Below are 27900 nucleotides of genomic sequence, written 5' to 3' on the forward strand. Positions count from 1 at the left end.
TTTCCAGAGGTGATAACTAAGAAAAAAACATATCCAAGCTCTCTTTTCTTCAGGTCTACTTCCTCTCTAATCTTTTGCTTGCAATCTCTTAGGATTGAAACCAGAACAGACTATCACAGGATAAAAAAAAAACCTTAATATTAATTATAGACTGTTTAAGTCAATTTAAGTTAACTTGGTATTGCTGACTTTTAACCACCTTTTATTTAATAGTTGATGAGATGAGAGAACAATGCTCACATAGCTATAAGAAAGATGCAATCTTATATTTTGCTGCAATGTGGACAGAACTGGAGGGTACCATGTTCAATAAAAGGTCAGAGAATCAAGAACAAATACCAGTGATTTCACTTATTTATGATATAAGGAGAGACAAAACAAAGAAACAGACAACACTGAATGTAAACAAACCCTTAATCTTTTATTGCACACCTGAGATTACCATGAAGTGGGGGGAGGTGGAAGGAATATATTAGAAGTAACATAAGGGTGGAGGTAAAGATTTTTGGACACCTGATGACATTGTTATACAGTTGTTTCACTCTCACCAACTTAACACAATTATAACAAAGTAATCTAAGTTACGATAATTATTTTTTTTAATTTTTGGGCCACACCCGGTGGTGCTCAAGGGTTAATCCTGGCAGCTCAGAAATCATTCCTGGCTTGGGGGACCATATGGGACTCCGGAGGATTGAACCTAGGTCCATCCTGGGTCAGCCGCATGCAAGGCAAGTGCCCTTTGCCGTGCCATTGCTCCGGCTCCTTACAATAAATATTTTTTAACAAAAAAAGAATTTCAATACCGAATTTACTTCACATTTGGTAACATAGGATTCTTATCACATTTAGTCACTTAAGAAACAATGTCAAATTATTGCCATCAATACTAAACTATTTGTTAAGATTAATTTATAAAAATTTGAAATAGATCAATAATGACAGATGTTTTAAGCTAAAAGTATGTAGATTATTAAAAATCTAATTTTCACTTTTAAAGAAACTGACCATACAAAATAGCCATTTACATGATTTCTTGTCATCAATGAGTTTTCTTCATTATTACATAAATGAAACACAGAAAGACTAAAACATTTATAATAAAATTAGTTGTGAAAATTGTAATTATTATACAATACGCATATATACATTGAGTAAACCCAGAAGTGACAAATTAAGGACACTAGTGTACTAAAATGACTAACATGTTTAAAAGCCTGCTTATTATTACCTAATACCTAGTAATTGGTAATTTCGTGACAAATGATTCTTTATCATATGTCCTTAATGTTGTATAACATACTTCCTATTACTAAGAGAATTTATGAGCATTTTTGCTGTTTGTGTAAAATATATGCTCAAATGAGTAATATCTATCAACCATTCACAGAGAAAAATGTTATCCATTGATTCCCTTCTCCATAGGGTGGAAGATGCATATGGAATAGTAATATTTTACAGGTCTATGATTGCTCTCTGGATTCCAAAGTAAAATGTGTACAGAATCTAAAATGAGACCTCTAATCGACTAGTTAATTCCCTGCATAATTTCAGTGTTGTTCGTCTGCTGCTTATAGAGAACATGGAGCATCAAATCTCATACTCTGCTTCAGCAAAGTAGATGAGCAAAAACATTCTAATGAGTTCCAAGCAATTTGATACCTGAGATCTAGGATCATGTGAGAAGTAAGACCCATTATTATTTCAGAATAAAAATATAAAAAATATGCCTTTGAGTTACTAAAATAAAATGAATTTTCCTCTCATTGAGTTATTCAGTTAAATAGATAATATCAAAATTGATTGGCTAAAGGGAAAACAGTATTACAAAAGTAATAATTTTCATTTTAAAATATGGCATTTAGCCAAGGCAAATAGGAAACAACAAGAGAAATTGTAGAGCCACTTAAACTCTCCTTCACTTAACTTCTTTCCTATAGTCACTAGAATTCTGGATGTTAAGTTTTTTTCAAATTATCTCTATATGGAAAAGTACAAGAGGATTTTTTCCTGTAGCAGAAAATTAAAAGTGGGCAGAGTATCAGTGTGTTATACATCCTTTTGTCTTTATGTAGTTATAAGCCATGAATTGAGATTCCTGCTTGGTCCTACAAGTTCTATCAGCATAAACAAATGTGGCATTTTTCAAAAAAAGAAAACAGAAGAAAAGTGGGAAATATTGTGGGATGGTTAGTTCTTTAGGACATTATGTGGTTTTCTTAGGTTAGATTTGCAATGTATGCTTTGGTGGGGGCAAATTATGGTTATTGTTTCTCCTGGGTCTGATACATATAAATTGTGAAGATGCTAATTGTTCCAATTTCACAGAAGTGCTCATTGACTAGGGCTTTCAAAAAGTTAATAGATCTAGTTATAGATAGATAGATAGATAGATAGATAGATAGATAGATAGATAGATAGATAGATAGATGATAGACAGACAGATAGATAGATAGATAGATAGATGATAGATAGATAGATAGATAGATAGATAGATAGATAGATAGATAGATAGATAGATAGATAGATAGATAGATAACTTTTGAGGCCACACCAAGTGACACTCAGGGGTTACTCCTGGATAGAGCTCAGAAATCAATCCTGGCTTGGGGGACCATTTGGGACTCCAGGGGATCGAACCGCCGTCCATCCTAGGTTAACTTTTGCAAGGCAAACGCTATACCACTTGTTACACCACTCTGGCCCCACATTTATATTTTTAGGCACAACCTAAACACATCAAAAGAGACAAAGGACAAAAGCGTATGATTCTATCCCTTATAAGGAAAAACAATTAGGGTGACTTAAAATGGCTAGTTATGGTCATATTAAATGAGACTAGAACAATAGACAATGATATTTAGGCCAAGTATAGGGAAATATTAAAAGCTGTAAGAGAAAATTGATTTTGGTAGGGCATTTGCCTTGCACTAGCTAACCTAGGACAAACTGTGGTTAGATCCCCGGGCATCCCATCTGGTCCCTGAAGCCAGGAGCAATTTCTGAGAGCATAACCAGGAGTAACCTCTGAGTGTCACCAGGTGTGGCCCCAAAACAAAAACAAACAAACAAACAAAACAAAACAAAAAAACAATGACTAAGAATCTTAGGAGGAAATCTTAAAGTCACATATGAGTCAAGTATACTGCTGAACTGATAAAACACAAGAAAGACACAAATCAATGCAGTAACTTATCTAAGAAATTATATTGAAAGCATCGATCTCAAATAAGACCTTAATGTTAAGCTAGAATGTGAAACACAAACATTTTAAACAGAAGTTTTTGTCTGACTCTGATCAAGAAGATAAGACATTTTTAACAGGATTACAACAGTATCCAGAATATTCACAATGTCTCAAATATAACCTAAAAGTCCATGTTTAGACCGTGGGAGGGGAAATAATTTTCAAAATAATTATTCCTCTCATGCTCCTCATTCATCTCATCTGTAATTATCAGAGAAGAAGCACTGCTGCTTTTCCCTACATGTTTAATTGTATGATAAAGGCATTCAATAGTTATTTTATCTCTCATAAAACATACTAAGAAAAAAATTAGCAAAACCTGTGTATTTACTTGTGTCTCCTGAACACTCCCTAAAGTTGTCATCAAATTATAAAAAAAAAACTATACACTGAAAATTTTACTTTTCTTACTGTCCTTGAGAAAATAAATCTGTACCACTTTTACTCTTTTTCAACCAGGAAGTTGGAAACACCATGATCTCAAATGAGGGCACACATCAAAAAGAGAACTAAACCAATCAGTTCTGACCTTTTATATTCCTTGAAAAACCACATTCCACTGGAAAAATGGGCTTATTATCTGTAAATACCATTCTAAATTGTAATGCATATTTATAAGGCAAATCACAATTTTTAAAGCTCTGATATTCAGAATCTGATCTAGAAAGGTCATTAATTAGAATTTATTTTGTAACATTTAAAAAGTGACTTAATTGGCTATCATGTCATTTAACACTGGCTTATAAGTAATTAAAAAGTAATTTCAAATGACCAAGAAATATCCAGTCAATTAATTTCTTCAAAGGTTAATTTATAACCACAAATCAGATCAAAATAAAATAAGATCAGTAGATTAAAAGATTCATAATAATTTACCTTCCATACAGATTCTATATTATACCTCCTATATTTATACATAATAAAGAATATTTTCTTAAATATAAAAATGTGTTAATATATGGAGATCAATATGAAGGTCTTTGAATAGGAATGGATAAATTATAGAGACAAATCCACTATAAGGCAATGGAGTAGGGGACACTGAGATGTTGACGAGGTTGTGGTCTTAGAATATTGAAAAGAGTAAGCTCTGTAATTAAGCATTGTAAATCATAGATCTTCAAATAAAAAATTAAATTTAAAAATTAAAAGTAAAATTTTCTTCTTTGGTATCTTTCTCCGGCTTCTTAAATACAGAAATATCTAATTATTTTTCCCTTTAAGTGGCAGGGAGTGAGGTAAGCTACTCTTGGCTATTTGTACAGGTAGTGCCAGGTATCAAAACCAGGTTGTGTTTTAATTTTTAATTCCTGTAATATCTTTCCTGCAACAAGCAAATTTTTAACACAAATTTTGTGATAGTCTAATGAAATGTATCAAATAATCTCATCATTACTAAATCTGTCGGTCTTTTCTCAGTAATAATTTCTTGATCTCAGAATTTATTTTAGAAAAGAATGATACTGTATTATAATATAATATTTATTAATAAACATTTAATAGGACAAATAAGACCAGTTAGAATATTAGAAAACATGACTTACTGAGAAATGATTTTTTTATTTATTACAGTAAAAAATGTGACTTCAAATAAATGGCACATTTGTGGATGCAAGCATTTTGACATATCTAGTAAAAGGTAATCTGGGGATTTGTTTTTGAGTAATAATAAATCCTTATTTACTTTACGAAATGTTATGTGCTATTTATTTGACATTACATTTAACTTAATTTGACTTAACAGCAACTACAAAATTTGTTCATTCATATTTGTAAAATGTAACCAAGCAATAAACCAGCCCATATGGCATCCCAAAAGGACCTTGAAATGACAGTGAAACTAAAAGCAGGACAGATTAAAATTTATATTGTACAAGTTTGCACAGTCTCAGCCTCTGCCAAAGCAGAGAATTAATTTCATAATTTTTAAATAATACTTAGGAAATGAAAAATAAATTTTAATTGCTAGCACTTCAAAATTGCCTATGTTCTGATAGATCTACTTCATAACAGAGTTGGATGAAAAGTATTATCACAAATTACCACTAAATAAATTAACATAAAATCCCCAATTTATTGTTTAGCAAAGTGTACTTTCTTGCTATCTTTAAAAATATCCAACATTCACTTTTTATTTTAAAGGTTTAATCTAATGGAAAAGTAATTACAAGTTTGAAACTTTATATGCACAATTTATCTCCCTAATTACATAAAACTGGTACAGTTGATATTATATTGCAAATTTTCTTAAATGAACACTGGTATTCATTTTTATTCATTATTTGTTAACATTAGGCAGATTCCAACCTCTATTCCATCATGTCCTTTGATTTCAAATTTTTCAATATATTTCATTATCAGAGTCTTTCACTTAATAAAAACATTCATTTTCGCTCAGTACTCTATTTGTCCTAGCCATTTCAATGTCATATATAATCTAACAATTTTAATCTCCCCTCAAATACATATTGATGCTTTCATTTTCTCAACAAAATCTCCATCATCCGACCTGGAGATAAAACTCAGAGTAGAATGCCAGACACTTAAGCATAAGACTTTGAGTTTGATTATCAAGAATGTAGTACCACAATGTCGGTGGTGATTTTCTGTACCCCACAACTGAGGGCCAACTCCCAGCATCCCTAAATCACAAAATTCTTTTTCTAATTTAAGTATAAGCACAAATTAATTTATCATATTGTGCATCCACTCATTTCTTTGGAAGTGTCAAAGGAATTGTTAGTGCTCAATTGATTTTCAACAGTTGTCTTTAATATGATCACTCTCATTTCTCTTCAAAAACATAGAATTCTATTTTTGTCTCTGTACAGTTGTCTATAGATATACATGTATATGTGTTCAGATTACATACACTCATATACACATCTATCTGAGAATGAAAAAATAAGAATTGTACTTCTAGCCCTAGCTACCAGTTTCTATTTATCTTCCCTATAACATAGTTTCAAGAAAAGAGTAACTCTAGTTTCTTCTCTATTTCCATTTATACTTTCAGTCATTTCACTCAGTTACTCTTTATCTCAGTTTCTTTGCAGCATTTCTATTTATCTTCCCTATAAAATAGTTTCAAGAAAAGAGTAACTCTAGTTTCTTCTCTATTTCCATTTATACTTTCAGTCATTTCACTCAGTTACTCTTTATCTCAGTTTCTTTGCAGCATTTTTCTCACTATCCCTTCTTAATCTTCTTCTGTTGACACTATGTTCACTACATTCTTTATTTTTTTAATTTTTATTTATTTATTTTTTGGTTTTTGGGGTCACACCCGGCAGTGCTCAGGGCCACTCCTGGCTCTACGCTCAGAAATCGCTCCTGGCAGGCTCGGGTACCATATGGGATGCCGAGATTCGAACCGATTACCTTTTGCATGAAAGGCAAACGCCTTATCTCCGTGCTATCTCTACGGCCCCTCACTGCATTCTTGCTGTTCCAGAACTCTTTGTTGACTCCCTTCAGTTTTCTCATAAACACTGATTCTAAATGATTTCTTCCATTTTTGTGTCAGCACATATAGACTTGATGGCAGAAAAACTTAAAATACTGCTCACCTGATACTGAATTTCAATGAAACCACAAATGTGTAGTCGGGCTCTACATTGCTCAATTGTATAAGTACATAGAATATGTTCCAAACTTTTAACTGGATTCTATACTTACTCTTTTCTCTTAGAAAGACCTCTCTCTATTTAATAACCAGTCAAACCCTCATGTCTGTAAGTTACCACTTAAGGGAATTCCTAAAGCTGGTCAGAGTTATGATAATTTTGTAAATAAAACAAATAGCTTACAGCATGAGCAATTCTACTCAGCTATGACAAAGTGGTAAACATTAATCATTATACTTATCTTACAGATTTCATCCAATACTTCAATGAATAAACCTTAAGAAAAGGAACAATCTTGGGAACCTACTGGGCAACAGACAAATAACCCCATGAAGTTTATAGCCAGAAAAATCTATCATATATATAAAGCCTGTGACATACTTAAATTAGATGTTGAGATAAGGGAAATATATTAAATAAGTTTAAATTTAACTTATTTAATTTTATTTAATTTATTTATTTAATTTAATTTAACTCATGACACTGTTTATCATTTTAAATACATTTATCATTAATTACTCCTTAAGAAAATTCAAATATCAGTGAGTAAAATAATCATAAGAATTATGCAAGTTTAGAAATATTACTCACTAATTTCTGTACTCTATTTAAATTTCAATTCAGATATAATTAAGGAAGTCTTGAAGTATTTTTATATTTAAAATACTCTCTATGTAACCTTTTAAAATCTTGGGGACAATAGGTTTAAAAAAATGTTAGTGACTTTAAGTTTAACTCTCAAGATATGTTATTTTTTAAGTTACACATAAAAATTTAATTTTCCCAGTTCCATGATACTAAGAGTCATTTAGTAGTATTGTTTCAGGTCCCAGATTTAAATCATGGGTTGGAAGGATAGTTTAATGGGTTGAGTGTATACTGTACATGCAGAAGGCCTGAGATCAATTCCCAAAACATTTTGCTCTCTTAATCAAGACCCCACAACAGATAAATATGAGTAACCTATAAATACCACTGAGTGTAACCCATTTACTAATCTCCCAGATTAGAATTATTCCTGAAGTACTAGGCTTTGTGTTTACTTTTGGTTTTGCATCAGCTTCAAAGTAAAGAACATTGATGCATAATGCACTTTTTCAAAATGTTTACTTCATTCTTTAATCAAATTAAAGACAATATTAAGAACTAATAATATATTTGCATTTATGTACTTAGGAATAATGAAGTATTTTTATATTAATGTAAATTTGTGAAATAAACTTTTCTGCCATCTTGTATTGTGATATGAAAGGCTCTTCTTAGCATGGTAGGAAAACATCTGTTCCAATGTCAAAAATACAAAATAATAAAAGTGCGAAGAATGTTTACATGAAAACACAAGCCTCTCATTATGAAGACTGTGTTCAAGACTGAATTTTATTACTTAATAAACATACAACTTTGAATAAGACAACATTATTCCAATATTTTCCTGAAATGCAAATATCAAGATAAAAATCAAGTGTGATGACTTATTGATATAATTTCCATTTATAAATAAAACAATGTTGTTAAATTATTTTGGGGGAACAAAACTAAACAAAAGTTTTGTTTGGGGCCTATACTCACTATTATCAAGATTTACTCCTGGCTCTATTCTCAGAGGACCGTATAGGGTGCTAGGAATGTGTGCAACCTGCTATACTATCTTGCTAGCCCACTAACAAAAGTTTTATTAAATATTAGTTGTACACCATAAGTAACAAACTAATATACATTGTATTTGGTGTTTTCTGATTATCAGGATGATAGTTGCTAAATCAACAGGCAAACTTTTGTAAATAAAGAGATATATAATATTTCATAAGTATTTGGCTGTGCCAAATAGAGGTTAATAAAATATACATTGCACAATGTTATAAGGCAATAAATAACCTTACATATTTTACTTATAATAATAAATATTGTCTCTTGATCTTCTATTTAGGATAATTGACTCTACATCATGAAGATGAAATTTTGTATAAATTTCTTTGTCAGAATTCAAATTTTAGCTATATTTTCCTTCTTGTTACCTTACAATGTTAAAACTATGTCTTTATTATTCAAATATGAATGCTATAATTTTATTCATATAGTCAAATGAGGAAAATGAGCATCTATTATCTTGATTCCAAATCTTTTCACCAATTTTACAATTTACAACTGTAATTAATTCTATGATTAAAATCTCACTTTATTTCACACAATGCTTCTAAATATATTAAAATTATTAATGACCATCGTAATTATGTAAGCTTTTCATGGTACAATGAATAATTTTGCTTATAGAGATGGAAATTGGATCAATAGATATATATCTCCAAGAATTTTTAATTAATCTGGTTCCTTCATCAAAAGAAATGAGTTAGGGGCCCGGAGAGATAGCACAGAGGTGTTTGCCTTGCAAGCAGCCGATCCAGGACCAAAGGTGGTTGGTCCGAATCCCGGTTTCCCATAAGGTCCCCTGTGCCTGCCAGGAGCTATTTCTGAGCAGACAGCCAGGAGTAACCCCTGAGCACCGCCTGGTGTGGCCCAAAAACCAAAACCAAACCAAAACCAAACCAAACAAAACAAAAAAAAAAGAAATGAGTTACTTTTTCAGTAAAACTAAGTGATTTTCCCTCTTCTTTGAGCCATAAATTAACTTTTTCTTTTCTCGGCAGTGACTAAAGAGAAATAAAACTGTAGCCTCATTTACTCTGGTAATACTGGGGTTTCTTCATTGTGCCTGCCTATTTCTAGCCCTAATTCTTGAAGAGTCTAATTGCTGGGATTGTCTATTTACATCTAGAAGATATTTAGGAGAGGTTTGGGAATTATTTGCATATAATTTTTCTCTCTGTTTTTATTCATTTTTTCTTTGTTGTTTTGTAAGATAGAACATTCCAAAGCAAAAATCATTGTCAATTTCAAGCTCTAAATGCTACTCTGGAATTATTTATTACTCATTGTTTTTATGTGGTTTTCCCTCTTCAGATGGTCCCTGATATTTTCTTTTTAAGAAGCCAGAGAATCTATTTTTTTATTCTAGAGTGTAGAAAATCAGTGAGAGTACTCTTAAGTATGAGTCTTTATAATTTTTCCAATTTTTAATATGACTTCTTCGAATTTTTTCTCAAAGACTTCACTCATTTTTATTTCCTATTTTCTCTCTATGTTTACATTATCTATTTTTTCCTTTTTATGTACATATTTTTGTATATATGCTATCATTTTCTGAATTCTTAAGTACTTTACTCTAATTTTTAGACTTATTGTTCTCAAATTTCTCTAAAAATTCTTTAGTTAATAATACATAATTACTTTATATTTTTCTTTTTTACATTACAACTTTTTCCAGTTATAATATTTTTTGTGTTTTGGAGGAGGTCTTTGTTACCAAAAATACTTAATAAAATTTTGTGGCCAGAGATAGTACTATGAATGAAAGATTGATGCTGGCAGAATGCAGTTTGAGAGTTTTCTCTGAATATTTGAGGTACTAACTGCAATCTTTAGCAAAGTAGGACAGAATTTTCCTGGGACAAAGGGTATGACCATAACTTAATTCCCACTGGAAACTATTTTCTTTGTACTATATTCTGACCCCTGAAGTTCTACTAGCTTTTTCCTTCAACTACAAGAGTTTCTGAAGTAAGGGTAATGTGCACAGAACTCAGACTTGACCTTAGAAAGTGCACTGATGATGGGGAGTGTTCTGTTTATAATTGAAACCCAACTACAAGCATACGTGTAATCATGGTGCTTAAATAAAGATTTATAAAAAAAAAAGAAGAAAATACAGACTGTGGGTTGGAAAGAAATGAGAATGATACTCTTCAGAATTTAATCCAATATGATTAATTAACTTTACTTTCTTTTTTATTCTTCAATTCGCAAATGTTTATCACATCTTCTTTAAGTAAAACTCATATACAAACAATAGTTGAGTTCACGTTAAATAATTTTATTTTAAAAATAATTTTTTAATTTTGCAAATAATTATAACTTAGATTTTATACTGGAGTCTTGCAAGGGCAGCAATATTTAGGAATCTGTTTTGGGTTGTGACAATACATATATATGAAGATCACAAACATATTGGATTGTGAGCTCTCTCTACCCTATATAAATATGAATGAAGTCAAATATTCTTATTTTTCCTGAAAATCAAAATAAAGAAAAAATATAGATAAAAAGGAAAAAAATAGAAGAAAATTTTCATAACAATAACCTAGAACCACTTCTCTTTGCTATCCTTCATACTTCATCTAAAAATGAAGTCTGCTTTTGTTTCTGATTTTAATCAGAAAAATCCAGCAAGAATACATTGTTATTCTTATTGCTAGGTCATAAAAGGTGCTATGAATTTTGCCTGAACTTTCTCTTTGTATGATTGTCCTTGGGATTTAATGACATAGTCAATGGGAAAACACACACACACACACACACACACACACACACACACGAGTAACTGAAGTTGCTTTGTCTGCAAAACCTCTAGGCACATGAGAGGCTCATCCTAGATTAAGGTTTCCTTTTCTATTCTAAAATATACGGTATAGTGAGGCAAAGAAAAATATTGCATGATTTTTTTGTAATAGATTACACTGGAACTTAGTGGCATGAAACAAGCCTTTGTCATATTCAGGGATTCTGGGTAATTGATTTGAACCATGTTTTTCTTTCCTTTGTTTAAAATAATCTCCATTCCTCCAATATATAAAATGTACTTATGCCATCCACTTGACTTTCTCAACATGTCACTTTATTATAGCATTTCATGCAGACTTAAGAGCACAAATTTTATTATTTAAATCTGGTGCATGTTCAGGCAAGTACTAAAATATAGCTTTTCAGTTCTGACATCTCGGTCTAAAGAGGCAGGTTATCTGCCACACAGATAGTCAAATCAAGACAAGCACTGGATGACCAAGCAGTATAGAGACTTGGAAGAAAAAAATTTGTGATACACAGAGCAGTTTCTGATTCATAGCATATTTGGAGTACTGTTGTATCTGGTGACTCAGTTTTATTTCCAACAGTGTCTTTTATTTTTACCTTCTGCGTTTTCATTTTTAGATTATGTGTAATCCTGACTTTTTCATAGGAAAAAGTTAGGAAACAGTTATTTTTTCCATAGAAAAAAATTCAAACCAATATTTGAAATTTAGTTTTTCTGGTCTTGTTTCCTTACTACTCCAACTTTGGGAGCTATGTGTCCTCATCTAGTGTTTCCCTTTAAAATTAAAATAAAGCCATCCATTTTATCTACAAGGGAAATGTTACAGGAAACCAGAGGATGTTTAAAACTGGCAGACCTTATACATTGGCTGAGTTTATAAATGAAAACTAATAGAGGTTAACAACAGTAAACAAGATCATACCAATATATTGTGACTTGTCAATATTATACAAATTTTGTGATATTTTCATAATGGAAGGCAGAGATGTGATTCAGTGGTAAGGTGCTTACATAATATGCATAAGTACTGCATTTTATTGCTGCTTTACAAAATTCAAATTAAAAATAATTTGGGGTCAGAGAGATAGCTCAGTAGACTGAGCATATTGTTTTGCGTGCAGTAGAACTTGCTTCCATCACTGGTACCTCATGGTCTTTTGGCTGCTACCAGGAGCCTCCCAATCCAAATATACATGTTACATGTGTATTTAATACATGTGAGTATTATACAATTGTAGATATATGTAATTATACATAAATTTGTATAATTTTACATTTAAATTATATATGTGTATACTATATAATACATTAACATAATGTATTAATATAACACACATTTTATTAATATTAATATAATACACATTTTAGAATGTGTTTGACTTTCAGTATTTAAATCATAAAAATTAAATCCATAAATGGGGTTGTAATACTTTACATAATTTAAAAATACATAAAGTTTCATCTGAATCATTACATGGCAAATGTCACAATACAAATCCTTTCTGTATTTAGACTTATTATGATGTTGCCTGGTACTTTTTACTTTTAATTCTCAGGGAAGGTCCAAAAGGTAGAAGTCAAGTCTATTTTGTGAGCTTGGGTCTGAGATGTGCACTTGACTCCTTCATGCACTGCATTCTATCTTCCAATATTGTAATTTACTGCCTTAGATTTTATTTTTGTAATGATACTCTCTCTTACTTTGGAAAGCATGAAAATTTATTTAAAAATATAAGTTTTGTTCCTTTAATATGTTCTCAAACTTTGTTGAAAACCACTTTGTCATTCTAATTTGTTCTCAATTGGTCTTAGACACAGAAGGAAAAATCAGGAAAAAAATCAAGGAAAGCATACAAAGAACTCAACATAATATTGATGTCTTAAATGATTCAATGCTTTTGGCTAAAAAAAACAGAAACAAAGGCAAACAAATGAAATTATATCAAAATAATAACCTTCTAAACAATTAAATTAATAAAATTAGAATCATAAGATATCCAGCAAACTGGGAGAAAATATTTGCTCACCATGCATGTATCTGACAAATAACTAATATCCCAAATTGATCAAACTCTCACAAAATTTTATCAAAAAAGTTTTGGATACTTCCTCAAAAATATATGGAAGACCAATATGTACATAAAAATTTTCCATCATTTATCATTATAAATGCAAATAAAACTATAAAATATTTCACACCAATGAGATCTGATCACATCAAAACACCGAAGCATCCAGTGCTGCAGGCATGTAGAGGAAAAAAACTTCTCTCACTGTTGACAGAATGTCATCTGGCTAAGCTTTTTCTGAACCATTATATATATATAATATAATATATATATTATATATATAATTAAGAACTAAGTCTCTATTTGATCCATATTTCCATTTCTAGAATTTATGACAATATCCCCCAATGAAAGTTAAATATATATTATTTCATAAGAGTTTATTATGTTTATTGTAGAGCTTTTCACAACAGTCAAAATATGGAAACAAAATAAAAATATGGAAACAACCACATATTAAGAACAGATGAGTAGATAAGCTGATATAAATAATGTGTGTATGCATACAGTGAAGTTCTATTATGCAATAAGATAAATATCATACAATTTTATGTAGGTAGAAATATAGGGTATTATAAATGAAGTGAGTACGAGAGAATGACTGAAATACTATTTGTGGATTATTAATCATTGCACCTAGACATATTGGGAATATGTCATATTTAAGTTGAATAATAAAAATATTTTTAAAATACTGTTAAAATGCTCTAGATTTTGCTTTAAAACGTTCCTGGCTTGCTTCTTCAGTTTGTTGTGTACAATTTTGTTTAATTAGTTGCCACAAACAAATCTTTTCTTATAAAATACGAGTGTCCTTTGCTTACATTTGCAATGAAATTTCCACTCATTCTTTTTTTAATGTCACACTCATTCAGTGGGGCTCAGATGACCATATGTACTGCTGGGGATTATAACCAGATCTGTGAGATAAAAATTCTTTATTCCCTGTATTGCCACCTTGGCCTTCCACACATTCTAAGACTTTCTTTTTTATGTTTGCATTGATATTGATTATTGTATTTTATACAATCACCTTAAGTTCTATCAATGTTGGTTCTATCTTTGTTGATGAAAATGTCAAGATTTTTTTTATTTTACATATTTTTTGGTTTTGTTTTTTATATCTCCATTTAAACACCTTGATTACAAACATGATTGTAGTTGGGTTTCAGTCATATAAAGAACACCCCCTTCACCAGGGCAACATTCCCATCACCAATGCCTTAAATCTCCCTCCTCCCCACCTCACCCCACCTGTATTTGAGACAGGCTTTCTACTTCCCTCATTCACTCACATTGTTATGATAATTGTCAGTGTAGTTATTTCTCTAACTTAACAATATCTTTGAAGTTGGACAAACCTCTAGCAATTATGAAGTCTTTGAAGCTTCGACTAACATTGTAGTTTTAATGGTTCCTGAAGCTCACCAGGAGAAATTCCTGAGTGAAAAGTCAGGAGTAGACACTGAGCAATACTGGGTGTGGGTGTGGTCCAAGCAACTCTACCCCAAAATAATTTCTGTTTCTATCACATGTCCCCAGTGGAAAATTCTGCATATTTTCTTACTCCAATAATACAGTTCCAAATATGCAAATTTGCTTCTGACTGCATACATTATCCCAGGATAGTGGAACCACATATTGTTTCTATTCATAATTTGGATAGAGCTCAATATGGATAGTTTTCCTCTCATTATTATCATTTGAGATTGCAAGGTTGAGAGCTACCTTTCTTTGACTACTCTCCACTCATGTCTAGCAGCAAACATTTTCTGGAAAGGTCATCAATTCCTTTTTTTCTGGGACCTCTCTTCCATATGGAACATTTTAAAAATCTACACAGAAATTTTGTATGGATAAATTTTTGAGAAAAGAGATGAGAAGAGAGAATATTCAATTTAGGAGCAACTCATCACTTCAGCTGACTTTTAGTCATTCAGACATTTACGAAATCATTTCCACATTCAAAGAGAAGAGAAATAGATTTTATCTGCTACAGGGATCGGTAGTTAATATATGAATAAAATCACAGTATTTGCACATTGTGAAAATACAGTTAGCTAAACTTGGCTTGATTCTACTTGAGTCAATGTCCTTTTCTGTTGAAGAATAGTGAATATTAGAAGTAAGAAACTAGATTTAGCAGATTACAAACATGAGATAGAACTATGATTGCAAACATACTCTTTTCTCTCTTCATCCCACAGTTCTCCACTTTGTACCTCTTCAAATTATTCCTTAAAATCCTGGAATCTCTGAGTGCATGTGTGTGGGCATTTGGAGGTCTTATCTGTCATTTACAGTTTTGTGGGGGTTTTTTTTGTTTTTTGTTTTGGTTTTGGTTTTTGGTTTTTGGGTCACACCCGGCGGTGCTCAGGGGTTACTCCTGGCTGTCTGCTCAGAAATAGCTCCTGGCAGGCACAGGGGGCCATATGGGACACCAGGATTCGAACCAACCACCTTTGGTCCTGGATCGGCTGCTTGCAAGGCAAACACCTCTGTGCTATCTCTCTGGGCCCACAGTTTTGTGTTTTTGAGCCTGATGAACCTGCCTCCCACAGACTCTGCCATGAGATGAGATAAATATGGTTGTTATGTTTTCTATTCATTCTTAAATCTAATTTTATAGATGTAGAAATAATAAATCATACCTTAGATATTCTCTTCACTGTAGGAATAGTGACTCATAAATTACACTATAGAGTGCATAATATTAAATGCTTTTAGTGACCCAAAGAAAAAAAGGCTGGTTAAAAAGCAGTTTTTGAATTCTTTTCTCTGATTTAGCATCATTTTAAGAATTAAATAGCAGATATACATGCACTATGATATAAGGGAACACAGCATATTTTTATTTTATTTTATTATATAATCATAATGTGAATATACTGGTATAGATTGTATTTTTGGGCAAAGGAGAAATATCTTAAAAAATACAATGTACTTAGACATAACCACATAATAGAATATTAAAAAGATAAAGCTTTATATGTTATTGACAAGATAATATTATTTTAATAACTTTGAACTACATGAAATATGTATGAAATAGAAAAATTTAATAATAGAAATATATAAAAACTATTAGCATCTGTCTACTAATATGAAACTATTATTAAGCTACAGAAAATGACATTTAATTCAAATCATAAGCATTAATCAAATTTTATGGGCTGTGCATATAGGAATACAAGATGTATCTCCTTTGAATACGTAAACATGCAAATGATTTAAAAACAACCATCCCTTTGTTGACCTTAGAGTGCTAGCATTAAGCTAGGCAATTGTGTGTATTAAAGAATGACATATTTTGTCCTTCAGAGATTTTATAATTGTAGAAATTTTAGTCAAAATATCAAAAATAAGACATTAAAAATTAAAAACATAGGAATTTTTAAAATTGAGTGCATAAATGAGGGATTAACATAGGGTACTGCAATTTTAAATCATTGGATTTGGTGAATCAGGGTGATAGAACAACAGATTGAGTGCTTCCCTTGCACGGTCCAATTTGGGTTCTACTCTTGATGTCTAGCATCCACATGGTTTTCCAAGCATTGCTGGAGTGATCCTTGAGTTCAGGGCCAGGAGGAAACCCTGAAAACAACTAGGTGTGACCCCAAAATCAAAATAAATAACTTTATAAGGTATAATTTTATATATTGTTTTAGTTTTGTATGTTTATTTTTTTTTTTGGAGGTTACACTTTCTTGTACTCACAGCTTTATCTGGGCTCTATACTAGGAGATCAATCTTGTAGGACTCATGTGGCCTAATGAGGTGCCAGTAAGCAAACTTGGGTTAGCCATATGCAAGGCAAGTGTTCCACTTACTATATTATCTGTGTGGCCCCATAAAGAAGGTAAAATTTTAAATAAAAATGGAAAGTAGGTTTTCTATAGGTCTAAAGGAAGACAGGATATTTTGGTAAAAATGCTAACATTAAACACTCAGCTAAATTACAGAACAAGAAAACCAACTCTTGAGATGACAAAGAATAAATTTGACTGGTTACTTGATAAGTAAAGAAAGTCCACTTAATATAAGTTGGCACACATTTTACATATTATATATATGTACATGTATAGTCTATATTTAGGTGATCTGGTGGGGCAGGGTTAACTATTAAACCAAAGGCAATCAGGACACATATTTTCTCCACCACTCCTATTAGTACTCTCAGTGTGCAAAGAGTTGCACATCTGTGGACATAGGTACTATACCAAACATCTTGCTATAAAAGGGACTACAGCAAGTTATGATTGAGCACTTTTATCAAACGGTGTGGATACTTTAGTAGCAGCTGTAGAAACATTAGTAACAGAAGCCACTTTCCAGCAAGCAGTCAGTTGCAAACTCAAATGTAGCATTGATGTCTTTTACTACCTGAGAACTCCATGTCTGAAATAGAAACAAGCAGAGGACCTTGCTTTTAATTCATGAGTATCTGAAATACAAGGTGATATTCTCTCTAAGATATACAGAGTTTTATAAAGTATCTATTCTGAGTGTCTTATGGATGACAGTAAAGGTGATAAAAAATCAGCATGAATGAAAATGAATTGGGTATGATTATCGGCTTTATTGCCTACCTAACATGCTTTAGGCAAAATATCTATGACCTCTGATTTTATTTCAAAATGTAGGAATGAAACCTGTTCTTTCAATCTCATAAGTGTATTTTGAGCATTATACAATTTTAAGGATAAAAAAAACTATAAATTTCAAAACAAAAACACTGACACTAATCATATTCATATTTTAATAAATAGAGGAATTTAATTGTTAACTAATTTTGCCAGAAATCTTATGACTTTAAACCTTTAAATACGTTCTTTATAAGTATTTGAGTCTGCTTGTTTTATAAAATAGTTACTTGCTTAGCTATTAGCTCTTAGGGTTTCATTTATACTAAAACTGTGTAAGAAATAATTATATATAATTTTATATTATAGGATCCTATACTCAGAATTTAGAGAGACAATAGAAAAGCCATTTTTTTAATCTTTGTAAATTTCAAGGACAATTACATATACTTTAGAGCACAAGTCTGATTTATGTAAACAAGAACAGAAAAGTCAATGGAATTTACAGAGAATTTTATCAACTCACAAATTGTTCTTTCTGTACATCAATCTTAAACCTACTTTGGGCAACTTCCAGGGAACACTTGGTTTGTATAGAAATTCGATTTCTTTTGTTTACTTTGACAGCTTCTTTTTTTTTTTAGCTTTTCCAGAAAACAATTGAAAACCTTTTCTATTTGAGTCTTAATTTCATGACACAGTCAATTTGACTCAACGAAGTTACATTACATATCGTCTTTCAGAGTATTCAAACCATAAGTGTTCAAAAAACAAACTATTCTCAAACTAACCACTTAAAAAAATCTTGTCACAACTGTCCCCCTCCTTTTTTTCTTTTTATTTTTTCTTCTTTTAAATTTATATGTATAGCTTCAAGACAGGGGCTCCTCCTCGTTTTCCTTTATAAAAAAATAACAGAACCATAAATCATGAATCATCCTGTTCTGCCTCATATTTCTATGGCTTCCTACTAATTAAAAAAGAAAGTGGATGGTATGGGGCAAAGCGATCTCATGAGCATTGAGTTGAAATAAAAATTGATCAAACCTAAATACCCAGCCCAAAGTCAATGACAATAGAATCAAGAGACCCAAAATACAAGGTATACATGAAAGGGACCCGTTACACTAGCAGTCCAGAGGGCTAAGGGTGGAGGTGTGTGATGCATGCTGGGAATTATGGTGGAGGGAGGTCAACACTGGTAGTGGGAATGACCCTAATTCATTGTCACTATGTACCTTAAATACAACTGGGAAAGACTTGTCATTCACATTGGTTTCAATAAAAATCAGTAAAAAAAAAAAAGAGTTGGAAGAAAAAAAATTCTGTAAAAAATAAAGTCTTTCTTCTGTTACAAGGCATTTTGCTTTTTTGTAAACAAAATTTTAACTGAATCACTAGAGATACAGTAACAAAGTTGTTCATGATTTGTCAAAAAATGGCCAATATCCATTACTTCACCAGTGTACATTTACACTCACTAGTGTCCCTAGATTGCTTCCTATCTCCCTCACATTTACCTCTATACACTTCTCTCTGTCTCTGAGTCTCTTTCTCCTTCTAAACACTGTGATATATAATATGGTTACTGAAGGGGTATCATACATATCACTTTATCTCCTTTTAGCACCGAATTCGTGTCCAGAGTGATCATTTCCAGCTGTTATTGTTATAGTGGGACCTGTGCTTAATCACTGCCCTACAGGTACTGGAATGAGATATTGACTGAGCTCATTAGCATATATATTAGCAAGTACAAAATGGCATCCTTTTTGACTTATCTGCCTTTTCTTTACAGCAGTGCCTTGGTAGTCAGCAGGCCATGCTACCTTTTACAGTTTTTATTCTGAGCATCTTTTTTGTCTGACATTGTCTCTTTTCTGGGTCAGAACATAGTGGAACAAATATGTCTTTAGCAGATAAGCATTTTTATTTTTACCTACCCATTCAGTAGCACAAACATCTACAATAATATAAACCTATAAATGATAATGGAGTGAATAAAAGTAGTGGGAAATAAGAAGTTGAAGGATGAATTAATGCGACCACATTAAAAACAAAATGCAGATTTCTAGACTCTCAATAAATTTTTCATTTCCATAGAGACTTATTGTGTGTGTTTATGTGTAAGTGTGTGTTTGTTTATGTAGCAGATGGCTAGTAACACTCAGTAACTATTAATTTTCAAAAACTTTTGTAAATATCAGACATCTAAAATTTCTCCAGCCTAAGACATGACTTCCTTTGCCTCTTTTAGAAATTGTTTCTTACAAGCTTTAATGGCTGTACATTTCTAACTATTTATATCTTTTATCATTTTATATTACTATGAACATTTTGTTTAATTTGTTTAATGTGATGCCAGTAACTTATGGGGTGAGGGAAAGTCAGAATAGACAATCATTTCTGGGTAATTAAGAAAAAAATCTCTACAGTGTTTGCCCTTGAGGACTTGTGGAAGAGCAGATGGTTTATTAGATTTTTGATGGTGTCACCATTGTCACAGGGAAACATACATTTTTCTCAGTGAAAGGCAATGACAGTATTCTTAATTCTTTATCCTTATAGTGACACTGAGGAACTTTTCTATAGAACTCCTTTTGGACTATTTTAGATTGTGAATAGTTACTGAAAATCCTGGGTGAAAGTTAAGTATGGCCTTAACGTTTGTGAAGAAGTGGGGTTGGGGGAAAGACAGGTCTCTTAGCAATGAATTTTAAAATTCACAAGAAGAGTTTCAAGGGCAGTCTTTGATGATGATGAAGTTAAGTACCCCAAGGAGAAGCAGCCTAGAAGACAGCTTTTGAAGAAGCAAAAATCATATTCTCCATTTTATTGCAATACCTATTGACTGAATTTGTCTCCTTTCTCCCTAACTTTTTGTTTTGTTTTGTTTTTAGGCCACACCAGGTGACGCTCAGGGGTTACACCTAGCTATGTGCTCAGAAATCGTTCCTGTCTTGGGGGACCATATGGGACGCCGAGGGATTGAACCACGTCTGTCCTAGGCTAGTGCACGCAAGGCAAACACCCTACCACTTGCTTGCTCCACTACTCTGACCCTTCCTTCCCCCTTTCTTTATGTGGAACAATCAGTTCCTAGGAATAACTCATATCCCACTGTGGAATATTTAATTCCCTTCCTTAACAATGCTGCCATCTAGTTCATTTGATGAAAACCTGTATTAACTTCAGAAAGTGTTACCTTACTTTTACTATCCTCCCTCATAAATGTTTTTTTCTTTTTTTTTCTTTTTTTTTTGGTTTTTCGGCCACACCCATTTGATGCTCAAGGGTTACTCCTGACTAACCGCTCAGAAATTGCCCCTGGCTTGGGGGGACCATATGGGACGCCGGGGGATCGAACCACGGTCCTGATCCTTGGCTAGTGCTTGCAAGGCAGACACCTTACCTCTAGCACCACCTCGCCGGCCCCTCCCTCATAAATCTTAAGTAAAATTTCTTCAGTTTTCTACTTGTCTTCTCCAAAAATTTTTTCTCTGAGGGCAAAAAAATCTTTAAAAACCTGGGGGACCTGTTACACTAGCAGTCCAGGGGGCAAAGGGGTGAGGTATGGTATGCATGCTAGGAACAGGGGTGGAGAGAGAAGAACACTGGTGGTGGGAATGGCCCTAAAGCACTGTCACTATGTACCTTAAATATAACTGTAAAAGACTTGTAATTCACATTGGTCACAATAAAAATTATTTAAAATAAAAAAAACCTGGGTAGATGTGAGGACTGGAAGGGCTCTACTTCCTGCAGGAACTTATATGTGTTTTTGTGATTTCTTCCTTTTCTGACACCTATTGGTGATAAAATGCTGGACCAAAGAGGAAAGAGATAGCAACACACTTTCATTTGTGGTACTTCCCTACCATCACCATCATGTGCTTTTCCTCCCATCAACCCAACAATAATTGGTATGCATTAATTAGAAGTAAAAGCAGTTGATAACCAGATATCAAAATGAACAGGGCAAATCAATCACTAGGCATAAAAATGTAAGCTGATCAAGTATAAGCCTAAACAATTTCTTGAACATTCATACAACAGTCATTGATATTTAACTTCTGTAAATTATGGCTAGGATCTTTAGAAATTGTTTACTTACTTTAGTCATAAAGGAATCATGAAAAAGCATATAGAAAAAAGTGACCCAATTCTGATTTGGGTACTTTATGGAAAGTTAATTCTTTTTTCTCTTTTTTTATATTTTATTTAAACACCTTGATTCATACATGATTGTGTTTGGGTTTCAGTAATGTAAAGAACACCACCCATCACCACTGCAACATTCCCATCACCAGTGTCCCAAATCTCCCTCCTCCCCACCCCACCCCTGCCTGTACTCTAGACAGGCTTTCTATTTCCCTCATACATTCTCATTGTTAGGATAGTTCACAATGTAGTTATTTCTCTAACTAAACTCATCCCTCTTTTGAATTAAGAACCCAAATAAAATTTCCAGGGACTCAGCTCTATACAATTCAGTTTGTAGGACTACTTCATGTGTTCTTTAAAAGTCAAATTTAACTAGTAAATCATTTTATGGTTACTCACTTAACATTTATTGATCACCTAGAATTTTATCTGCTACAGGGATTGGTAGTTAATTTATGAATAAAATCACAGTAGTCACGTTGTAAAAAATACAATTAGCTAAACTTGGCCCAATTCTTTTTTTTTTTTTTGTTTTGTTTTTTTGTTTTTTGTTTTTTTGGGCCACACCCGGTGACGCTCAGGGGTTACTCCTGGCTATGCGCTCAGAAGTCGCTCCTGGCTTGGGGGACCATATGGGACGCCGGGGGATCGAACCGCGGTCCGTCTCCTAGGCTAGCGCAGGTAAGGCAGGCACCTTACCTCGAGCGCCACCGCCCGGCCCCAAACTTGGCCCAATTCTACTTGAGTCAATTTCCCTTTCTGTTGAAGAACAGTGAATATTAGAAGTAAGAAATTAGGTTTAGTAACTTACAAACTTTGATAGAACTATGATTGCAAACATACTCTTTTCTCTCTTTATCCCACAGTTCTAGATATATTCCAGTCTGGAATATATCAGTAAACATTACAAACAGCCACAGATAGGGATTTTCCCAATTTCTGAAAGAAGTCTTAGAAATAACAAAAAGTAGGTTTTCAAAAACTACAAAGTCATTAAGCTAGTGCAACCAGGGTTTGATCCCATAGTCAAAGATTATATTTATTAAACTAAGACAATATTAGAATTGTGTTTGCATTACTAAGTGCACAATATTTATTAGTCTTTTTTCTAATGAAGGTAAACTATGCTTTTGTGATGTATGACTACATAATCTTCTTCATAAAGGCTTTGTTTAGTGCTGTATCCATACAATATGTATGATATTCATGAAAAAATATATGTAGGCTGCATAGTGGTTAAACATGCATGCTTCGCATGCAGTTGCTCCTAGTTCATTTCTGGTACCATATATGGTTGCCCTTAGCAATGCCCAGAGTGATCCTAAGCATGACCCAGTAGCAAGTTTTAAGAATACCAGATTTGATCCCTAGATAAACAAAAGAAAAGCTGGAGTATTTCAGACAGTGCTGATTATAAAAGTTAGACTTTTTAGAATTAGAATTAGAAAAATTAGAAATTTTATTCTCATTTACATAAACTCTCAAATCTAAATCATGAAGACATTTCACTCTCGTCTTTTCTCTCAGAGATTATTTCAAATATGGTAAATGTTGTAGATGATTCAGAATTCTAAAAGAAAATTATTTTAAAGAGTTCCACAAAAATTTAATATATAAAATTATGTTTGTGTTGTTATCTACTAAATTCAAAACAAATAAGCCAGAAATTGCTTAATTCAAACTACAAAACACTTTATCTTTTGTTTGTCCAAAACTCAAAAACATGCATAAACACTCCAGCATTTGGGGTTATGCATTGCATCTGACCTCCTGACCTTTCAACCAAAGAGATATCAGTGATTTCCTACATTCACAACATTTCAACCTGGGGAAGATAAACATGTTGAAAACTTTTGCAATTATCTCTATGAAGTGTCTAAACTTTGGTGATCTCCAATATATTTCACTATTAGAATGGTAAAAGATCCAAATTTGAGGAATAGATAGGCAATTAGGGATTGAAATAATTTCTCTCACAGAACTCAAAACAGGATGTAGGCAAAATCTAAACGATTGATTTTGGTTTTGGAAAACAGTACTTTGCTATAGAAATGTCAAGTCTGAACGGAAAGGGACCAGTTTTTATGCTAGCTATGACAATAGTCATTTTAATAAATTACTCAATAAATCCCAAATTACATCAGTGGCAAAGATGTAAAGAACAGTATAACACAATGTGTTCTTAAGACTAAATTCAGCATCACAACTTTAATATGTTAATTGACTCTTTAGATATGGAATAATTTATCAGTAGTCCTCTGTCAATTATCAAATATCTGCATTAATTAATGAACACAGAATATCCAATAAAGGAAGTATGAACAATGTAGGAAAATTGAATAATCTGTTTTGGACAGGTACAGCAAACACCTGCGACATACTTAGCCTATAGGGCGCTAAAAGATTCATTGCCCCTCTATGCCAAAACTGAGCTACCATAAAAATGAAATAAGAAAAATTCTGCAGGCAGATGCTGCCTTCACACGGAGATAATGTGCAGCTGATCAGGTTGTTTTTGTGCTACATTCATCACAGTCTCATCAATCTGAACCTTAGCATCACTATCCCAGAGGAAAAAATGAAGGATCTCAGAAATTATGAGACTAGAGAATGCTGACTCATCTTGGGAGATAATAAAACTGGTAGAAAACCCACACATGAAAAGGAAACCAATAATATAAAGACATATAAAATAAAATAATGCTAAAACACAACAAATTCCTATCTACTTTTTAAATTTCCTTCCTGTCTGTTTGGTTTTAGGGAAGTCTAGCAACCAGAATTTCTGAGAGGAAAAATTTAAGATAATAGGTCATTCTGATAAGGAGTCATGTAATCCACTAGACACTTTCAGGGAACTTTGAAAAGTAGTTGATTTATGAAATATATTTATACAGTATATTTATATATAATATAATTTATACAATATATTTATACAGTATTAATTTATACAATATATAAGGCTTCACAATTTAAACTTAGCACTTTTATTTGAGATGTCATCTGGGTTCAAAAGGAGCATATGCATTATTTGGATAATCATTAAGCTTTTTATCATTGTTGGCAGTATCTATCCAAGTGTAAGTATTAAATATGTCAATTTATAATAAGCATATCCAGCTTAAATATTATGCCACATTTCTAAAAGACGTCATATATTCTGATCATTAAAGTGTTTTTATTAAAAGATAATATTCTATTGATAAAACAAGTTAAGTATTTAACAAGGTTTCTTAATATAATTATATAAGATCATAATTGTATACTATTTTGTTTCCCCTTATCCTTTATACTTCACTTGTCTCTTGTGCATGAATAATTTATTTCATAATTTAATGTTTCCCAACTAGGAAATTTCTCCCAAATTATATATATTTGGGAATATGTAGACAGAAATTGTGTGCCATATTAATTGTGAGGAAGTTGAATAAAGATTAAAGATGATAAGTTTCTGAAATGCACAAAATATTCCCATATGAAAAGGATTTATACCACCTAATATGTAGTCTAGATAAGAATAATAGACTGTTACGTCAGAATTGACTTCTAAGAAATCTAGACCAAAATTCAGATTTCCTAATTCACCCAAAATAGCAAAGAACATAATGCAAAGGATTGATAACGAAATGGACATACTAGGGAAGTCTGGTTGGATTTATCACTACCACAAATCTTATTATCTGGCCCATGGTACTGATAGAAATGTGAGAATCCAGGTTGATTTAACATATTTATATCTGTCTCTTGATTAATTTATAGTCTACATGTAAATATATGCATGCATATATTTTAGAAGAAAGACAGAAGAGGTTGAAACTGAAAAGTTTTATCATTAAATATTTGTGACTGCTATATTTTTAACTTTACCTTCTTTGTTTCTTCAACCCCTAGAACACCCAATTCTGTCAAGTAGAGTTTAACTAAAAAAAATTTGTTACCAAGGATACATACCATAGGCTAAATATTATGCAAAGATGGTTTTGTTTTTTTCACAAACATAACCTAGGACTATGAATCTCTACTTCCTTTAACTTGGACATGAAGACTACATTTATTAGGTTCTCAGATTAGACAGAATCTAATATTTGGTTAATGCATAGTGATGTAAAATGATGAAGTGATTTAAATAATTTGTTTATAGTGTGGGACAATTTTATTTCTTCTTTTGGGGAGGATTATCAGGGACATGCATATCTGGTAGTGCTGGGGACCACTTATGAGGGGTCACTCCCATTGGTGGTTAGGAACCATGCAGTACCAGGCTCAGGCATAGGTAGGATGAGTGACTATGTCCCTGGCCCAGTCATATACCATTTATAATTCATGAGGTAAACTGGAGGGCTAATGAGATAAGAAACTCAGTAACTAGAAAGGTTTTCCAAGGTGAAGCATTTGTTCTGTGTTGTGTCTAAAATTCCCCATTATCTTTAAAATACAACAAATAGTTTGCTTGCTGATAGTTCCCTAGTACTGACCAAAGAACAGGAGATATTTTTGCCAAATTTGCAATTCAATTGAGAGAAAACCAGGCATATTTCTTCTTTTATCCAGACTCTCCTTCAAATCTTTGTTTATGTCTTCTCACCCTTCTCTCCATTTTCTCCTTGCAATGTTTTTCCATTAGAAAGATGCATATGTTACAATAAAAGGAGAAAGAAAAACGTCTTTCCCTTCTCCCAATTTAATTTTCCATACACTTCCTCTGAATATAGATAGTGGTATTAACTTATGAAGAAATGCAGCTCAGCTAAAAATATTTGTCTCGTGGAAATGGTGCCATGCAGCTGAAAATATCTGTCATGTGGAGGCTGATTTGCTTTAATTCAATAGAGGTTGTGTACTGGAGTTGAAGGAACAAGAGCTTGAAAACTAGAAAACACTCATTTGAATCTTGCCTTTCCAATGTATAAGCATTATGACATTTACAGCTTCTTTTTCCCCATCAATAAAACTGAGAGAACATAATAGTTTAGTTGTGATAGATACATTTAGTAATAGATATAATGTACTGAAGATATTATAACGTTTTCTAAAATATCAACTACCTTTACTCATCCTCCTAGTTCTTTCTATCTACCACATATACATACACAAATATACCTCTCCCAATTGCAGTAATGGATTACTTCTCAGAGAAAATCATGTGATATTATACTTTCATGAAAGAACACACTATTTGCATGGCACAGTAAGGTCAATAGTTATTAAGGCATTTCAACTTCTTTCTTCATTTGTGGCTTTATTCCCCTTTTAGATTTCTTTCTTTTATTATAATTTTTATTTTAATCATAATGGCTTACATATTGTTCTCAGTAATATTTTAGGTACATATTAACATTGAGTCAGGGGAATTCCCACCACAGAATTATCCTCCCTCCATCCCCGTCCTGCCTCCCATAGCCTCCACCCTCACCCGCAGGGCTGCTAGAATGAGTGGTCCCCTCTGTGCCTAGCTTACTACTTAGTGATCTTACAACTGTTTGGTCATGGTACCTCTTCTTACTGCCCATTGAAACTCAGTAAAATTTTAATGCAAACTCATGGTGCTCACAGATCTTTGAAACACTCAAATGAAGTTCAAATACTGAAAAAAAATTGTAGTTTTTAGAAATTGTTTTAGTGACAATACTAAATTACTCCTTACTATAACTCAAAAAAATCCTTTGCCATGTTTATAGAAAACTCTGAAAAACAATTACTTCTGGAAATTTTTCTTCATAGCTGACAGTATTTGTCTTATAAGGAGTTTTCTGCACAGTAAATAAGTTCCAAACTATAGATG

This window comes from Suncus etruscus, chromosome 18, assembly GCF_024139225.1.
Source record: "Suncus etruscus isolate mSunEtr1 chromosome 18, mSunEtr1.pri.cur, whole genome shotgun sequence".
NCBI lineage: Eukaryota > Metazoa > Chordata > Mammalia > Eulipotyphla > Soricidae > Suncus > Suncus etruscus.